Raw genomic sequence first — 6,727 nt, forward strand, 5'->3', positions numbered from 1 at the left:
GCAAATGTAATATATTCTTTCTTTTTAACTTAATAGATTTCTGTTAAACTTTTCAGTATTATAGAAAATCAAACTGTCATGAATAATTAGACCAGAAGGTTGGTCACCAGATCCCTTTCAAACCGGGAAGGTAAAAAGAGTACATAATGGGACATAGAAATCTGTCAAGAGTATTTATGTAATTATTGAACATGCATTTTTCCTACAATTTGTAAATCCTGTAGTTGAATTTTTGTATAATACCAAACATGTTTTTACACCTCCTCAGAGGTTTATTTACTGAAGCAACCAAGCTGAATTCAGTAGCAATTATTTTATATTGTACAATACACATTTCTTTTGAATGTTAATATTTTGTTACAAAATACATTTCTAAAGAAAAGAGACTGTGTGGCTTATTTCCCCCCCCCCTCTTTTTTTCATTTTTGTGCTTCTGTGAGTAATTGAAGTCTGAACCTGGTAAGTGGCAGTGGCTGGGGTTAGAGGAACCCAAGCCCTCCCTGCTCCACTGGTTTCCAACTCAGGGCCCTGTGAGTAATAGTTTAAGAGTGCCTCCGGGGGGGCAGCACTCCTCTGCCTCTCCCTGGGTCACTTCCTATTGTGGCTTCAGTTCCTCCATTAGTGCCACTGGTCTGCATCTGAATGTCCCCAGCATCCCCTCAGAGGAAAACCCTCTGGAGAGCAATCAGTCAGTTGTGGTCCATCATTCCTGTCCCTCATGGGCGAAGGGCCTGTGGCGGCTTGGTGGTGGGGCCTGGTCCTGCCCACATTTAGCCCCAGCGGCGTGTCTGCTGGAGCTTTTAGCACCACTGCTCTCCTGCTCTGTCTGCCTAGAGACTGAGCTGAGCTGCTCCCTTTTGAGCTCCGCCTCCACTGTGAGCATGCTCAACAGGTACAGCTAGGCAAGTCCTTCAGGCTCAGAGCTGCTCATTAACCCTTAGTTCACCATCACACACCCTCCCTCTCAGGCTAGGACCCAGCAGTGGGTCTTCCTCCTCTATTGTGAGGGGGGGGAATGGGCATTTGCATGTGGTGGTGGCAGTAAGACTGCAGAGCGAGGTACTGTCTCATGATCTGGGCATTGGTGTCCTCAGTTGGCTAAACTCTATGAAGAAGGGTGTGGTCCATAATGAGTAAGGAGGAATTCCCTAGTTGGTAATAGCACAGGGCAGGGGTAGTTAATAAGTGGGCTGTGGGCCAAATCTGGATTGCCAGATGCTTTTCAATGGCCTGCACAGGCTGAAGCTGAGCCAGAGCTGGAACTCTGCAGAGCCATGCTCCCCAGCGCAAGGCTGCTGCGGCTGGGCCAGGCTGTGGGGCACTATTGTGTCCCTGGGCGGCTGCTTGCGTAGCCACAGCAGCGCGCCCCACACCCCTACCTTGCAGACAGCCTAATGTCTGCTACACCCTGCCCCTCCAATCAGGGAGTGATGAGGTATCACATGCTCACTCTGCAGCCCAATCAGAGGGCAGTACTGTAGGGGCCCTAATTCAAATTCTTCTCTGTGTTCTGTGGAGATCGCAGGGCCAGCTGCACCATGGAGCTGTGACTAGGCAATCTGGCTGGTAACTGTTCGACTGCGTCCTCCAGCATCCATTTGGGCTGGGGCACTTGGGCTGGGGCAGCCCCCCCAGACCTTCCCTGGCCTTGTGCCCTCTGCCCTTCAGTTGTTCCTGGAGCCCCCCTCCCCACCCCAGCCTCATGTCCTCATCCTTGGGGGGGCCCCTCCTTGGAGCCCTCTCCAGCCCCCCCGGTCCCAACTGACCTCTTTCACTCCCCAGTCTGCCTCATTCACCTGCGTCTGCCACATCCCGGCCTCCCCGCACCTCCAAAGGGCTGCTATTTGGAGTCTCCTTCCTGCCCCTCTGCTATCCCAGCTGCCAAAGGGGCATTGCATTGCTAGCTGGATCGTAGTCCAATAGCTTCACCTCCTGGCTCTGAGCTCAAAAGTACTCACACTCACCCTGCTTGGCTGCCCAGATCCCAGCCCATATCAATTTCTCCTGCCCCATCTCTGCTACTTGGCTCAATTGGGGGCATGGGGGAACATTTTTTTGCGGGGGGAGATGGGGGGGAAGTGAATGGCAATGCCAGGTGGCTCAGGTCAGCCCTGTGTCCCTTTTTCAATTTAGGGAAATGTGGTCACCCTACTCTCTGGCTGGGTGACTGAGGGAGGAGGGTTATATGCCTACAATCATTTTATTTGACAAAACCAAAGTTGATGTTCTTTGTAAATGCAAAACAAATTCAAAACTTAAAATAGTTTTTCTGAAAGTGTTTTAATGCTAATATTTGCATATATTTGACATTTTAAGTACTTTCTCAAAGTCTTAGATTTATTACATTTTTCTTGGAGGTTATTTTTAAGTAATGTAATGGTTTGATTTTATTTTTCATTTAATTCACTCAAAATATAGGCAATTGGCTGGGTACAATGTTGTGTAACGTGTGTGTTCATACTAAGTGTCCCTGTTCAATAATGTTTCTCTGGAAACATTGGCCCTTGATTATATCTTGACCAAGAAATTTGGATCTTGACAAAAAATAAACTACTCCTAGCTAGGGTCTCTATGGCCCATTTCACAGCCAGGGCTGCCTCCTTGATCATTGAATAGTTCACCTCCTGTGGGAACAGGTTTCTACTCAGATATATCAGATGTTCTTCGTCTTCTACCTCTTGGGATAACACATTCCTGAGACCCACTTTGGCTGTGTCCATTTGAAGAATGAAAGGTGTTGAAAAGTTGGGGTGGAAAAGGACTGGCGCCTTGGTTAGCTAGTTATTCAATGTTCTTGAAGGCCTTGTTGCATGCCTTGGTCCACTGCATCTTCCTGGAACAAGTACCTCTCACCAGGTCAGGAGGTGGGGGGAGGATGATGACTATTGTGGCAAAGTCAGGTACAAACTGTCCATAAGAGCTGTCCAGGCTTAGGAAACACCACACCTACTTCTTGGTTGATGGGATTGGGCAATCAGTGAGTGCCTGGACCTTATCCACCCCAGGGGGTGTAGCTGGCCTTGCCCCATACCATCCAAGGTATGGCGGTTGGCAGGATTTGTAGTAAGCCCCACCTTCTCTAGGGCTTGGGTGACTGCAGTGACGTGCTGTAAGTGGTCGTCAATATAGATGGCTGTATTAGTCATGGGGCCGCAGCATCTGGTTCATCAGTTAGTGAAAGATGACAGCTGCCCCATATAGGCACAAGGGCATTGTTACAAATTGATAGGGGCTGAATGGAGTAGGGAAGTCTGTCTTCCCAGGATGCCCTCATTGGGGGATTTATCGGTATCCTTTGGTTAAATCCAGTATGGAGATGTAATCAGTGTTGCCCAGTCTCACTAATAGCAGTTAAAACGTTGAACCTTGACATCATGTTGGCCTTTCTAAAGTCTATGCAGAACCTCGTCGAGCAGTTGGTTTTTGGCACCAGCACGATAGAGCCCTACTCACTGTGGGACTCTGATGATAACCAAGGTCAGCATAGCTTGGAGCTCTTCACAAACTGTCTCCCACATCTTTTTCAGCAGGGGTTGGTGATTCTAGCTTACCCTTTGTCCAGGTGTCACTACGATGTGGTGGTGAGTGAGGTACATCCTCCCTGGGAGGGCTGAGGACACAGTGGGGAAGGCCTGAGTCAGCTGCAGTATTTGGGGTTGCTATGTTGGGCTGAGCTCCAATCCCATTGACATGGGGGCTGGGCCTAGGAATGTTATGGGTTTTAGTTTGGGGAAAGGTACATGGCTATTGGAAGGCTCTTCCAGGCGTTCAGGAGTTTGACATGATAAATTTGCATCTCCTTCTCTTTCCTGAGCTGTCAGATTTCATAGTCAACTGGCCCAACCCTCCTTACCACTTCAAACGGCCCCTGCCACCAGGCCAATAATTTTGACTCTGGCGTTGAGAGTAACACCACCACCAATGACCCAGTTCAAACATTCACAGCTGTGCTCCCTTGTTGTAGGTACATTCCTGGACTTGCTGGGCTTTCAAAAGGTTTTCCTTAGCGTAGCTCTCTAGCATCTTCAGCCGTTCCTGTAGTTGGAGCATGTAGTGAAAGAAGCCCATGATCCTGTTCCTCGCAGGCTTCCGAGAGGAGGTCCAAAATCCCCCAGGGATGTCTCCTATATAAAAGTGCAAAGGGCCAGGACCCTGTGGAGGCCTGAGGGACGCTTCTGTATGGTGAATAGCAATGTTGATAGCAGTTGCTCCCGTTTCTGTGGGTCTGTGTTGACAAATTTCCTCAACATGGCCTTCAGGGTCCCATTGAACCAGTCCATCTGTCTGCGGATGGCAGGGGGACGTCTTGAGTACTTTGATCCTCAGCAATTTGCACAATTCCTGAATAAGTTTGGATGAGATGTTGGATTTTCTGGTCTGTAAGTATTTCGCTTAGTATTCTGACCCTCGCAAAGACCTTCATGAGTTCGTTTGCTATGGTGGGTGCATTTGTCATGGATAGCAGGAAGGCTTTGCGGGTACCGTGTAGCAGAGTCCACTATCACTAATATGTGATGGTACCCTGATATGCTCTTCTTGAGGGGCACTAGATTAATTCTTATCTGTGCAAAGGGTATGCCTACTAGTGGGAGTAGAACCAGTGAGGCCTTTGGCATCCCTTTGGGCCCTGCTAGCTGGCATTCTGGGCACAAGGTACAGAAATTGTGAACTTCTGAGTGGATCTCCATCCAGAAGTACCAAAGGGCCACTCTGTCTACTGTCTTTTCTCTCCCCAAGTGCCCAGCAGATGACAGAGTGGGTTAGGTAGAGAAAACTCTGATGGAACTTTTATTTCTTGGGATTGGGGTCTACTGTGTCACTCAGTAGAATTGCTCGTTCTGGAACTAGAAGTGAGGCCATTGCTTTAACCGTTGGGTTTCACCCTCTTCCCTATCGGCAACAGCTATTTGCTCCCATGCCTGGCTCAAAGTCTGGTCCTCTTGTTGTTACCACATGAAGTCCTCATCTTCAGATAGCTCCCTGTGGCTTACTTCTTCAGATGTCCTAGGGCTAGCAGATTGCCAGGTTAGTGTTTCTGGCTGTCTGGATGGGCCCTTTCCAGGGTCTTCCATCTTGTCTTGGCCCACAAGCCCCCTCATTTTTGGGCCTGGGTTAGTTTCCATTAGGGGTGGGGGGGCTCTGCTCCACTGCTTCAGGAGTTCCCCAAACCATCTTCAGTCCTGCCCTAAAATTACTGGGTAGGCCGGGGTGGCTGCTAAGCAGACCAGAAAGTTTCAGTGTGGCCTCCTACTCTCAGTTGCACTTTTGTCATGGGGGGGTTGTACTTCCCCATGGATACACTGGAGGTAGATGGGGCATCCAGCAAGTTAGTGGACTCTACAGAGCTTACCTGTACAATGGTTTGACTACATCTGGAGTCCACTAGGCCCATCACTTCAGTGCTATTAACCTGTCCTGGCAGAAGCATCTTGGCCAGGCCTCACTTATGGGTTCTGGTGACTGCCGTCCATGCCCACCCATAGCTGCAGTCCATGAAGGGGCACTCCCACCTAAAATGCAACTTCCTGCCCACACTTGAAGCAGCTCCCCTTCAGGGCCATGGGGCCTCCTAGGGAGGCATACTCCTCTCGGTGACCCCAGTCTCCTCTCCACTCTGCCTCGGTGTCTGGATCCTGTCTTCTAGGCAGAAGCAACCCAAAGGGGGGAAAGCCCTGTTCAGCCACCCTCAGCCTCCCCTCCTAGCATGGCCCTGAGAAGGGGTTGGCATCCTTGTTCCAGAGGTCCCTGTCTTAGATGTTGTCAAGGCTGGACCATCAACTGCCACGTAGTTCTCCATTAAGGTAACAGCCTCTCCTAGGTTTGATGGCACTTCACCCACCTCTTCCTGTCAGCTGGGAGAACTGGATGAACTGCTCTAATGCGATTGCCTCCGCCACCTGTACTGTGGTCTGCTTCTCTGGGTCCAACCAGTGCCAGCCCTGTTCCTTCAGGCGTTGGGCCATCAACCGAGCCAGGCTCCTGGCAGGTCTCTCTCTTTTCGGAACTGTTGGTGGAATGTCTCAGGGCTGATGTCCAGGTACTCAAGGATGGCTGCCTTTTCCTTGGCGTACTCTAGCACTTCTATGGGATCAAGCCCCAAGACGTGTCTTGTGCAGGTCCCCTCAAATATGGGGCTGTCACGGTGGCCCAATGCTCCTGTGACTAGCTTGCCACTGTGACTACCCATTCAAAGGTGACCAGGAAGGCTTCAGGGTCCTCTCTGGGGCCAATTTTCATGAGCCTGATGGGCAACCTGTGTGTGTGGGGGGGGGGGACATCCCTGGAGGGGGCAGGCGCCATGGCATTAGATGCCCTCTGGGGCTGCAAGACTGCCACCATCTGCTGAATCAGTTGCTCTTCTTGCACCTGATGCGGTGTTGCCAGTTCCCAGAGTAGCTGCTGCTGTTGCTGGCTCTCCACCATCCACTTCAGTAACTTTCCCACGTCAATGGCTTCTCTTGTGTCGGGTTAACTGTTACACCTGCTGTCCTTTTAACAGGAGATTGTTGCTGTCCACATTCTCCACCATGTGTCAGAGGGCTGAAGTCCAAACCTGGCAACACCACCTAGTGTGAGTCAGTCTCCGTGTCGCCCAGTGGTGAGAATCACTGGCCGAGTTAGGGGAACCCAAGCTCTCCTTGTTCCACCGGGTTCCAACCCAGGGTCCTGTAAGTAATAGTTCAACTGTGTGGCCCTGGGATGGGCGCCCCTGCACCTGGTCCCTGGG

Source organism: Emys orbicularis, chromosome 1 (genome assembly GCF_028017835.1).
Source record: "Emys orbicularis isolate rEmyOrb1 chromosome 1, rEmyOrb1.hap1, whole genome shotgun sequence".
In the NCBI taxonomy this organism is placed as follows: Eukaryota; Metazoa; Chordata; order Testudines; family Emydidae; genus Emys; species Emys orbicularis.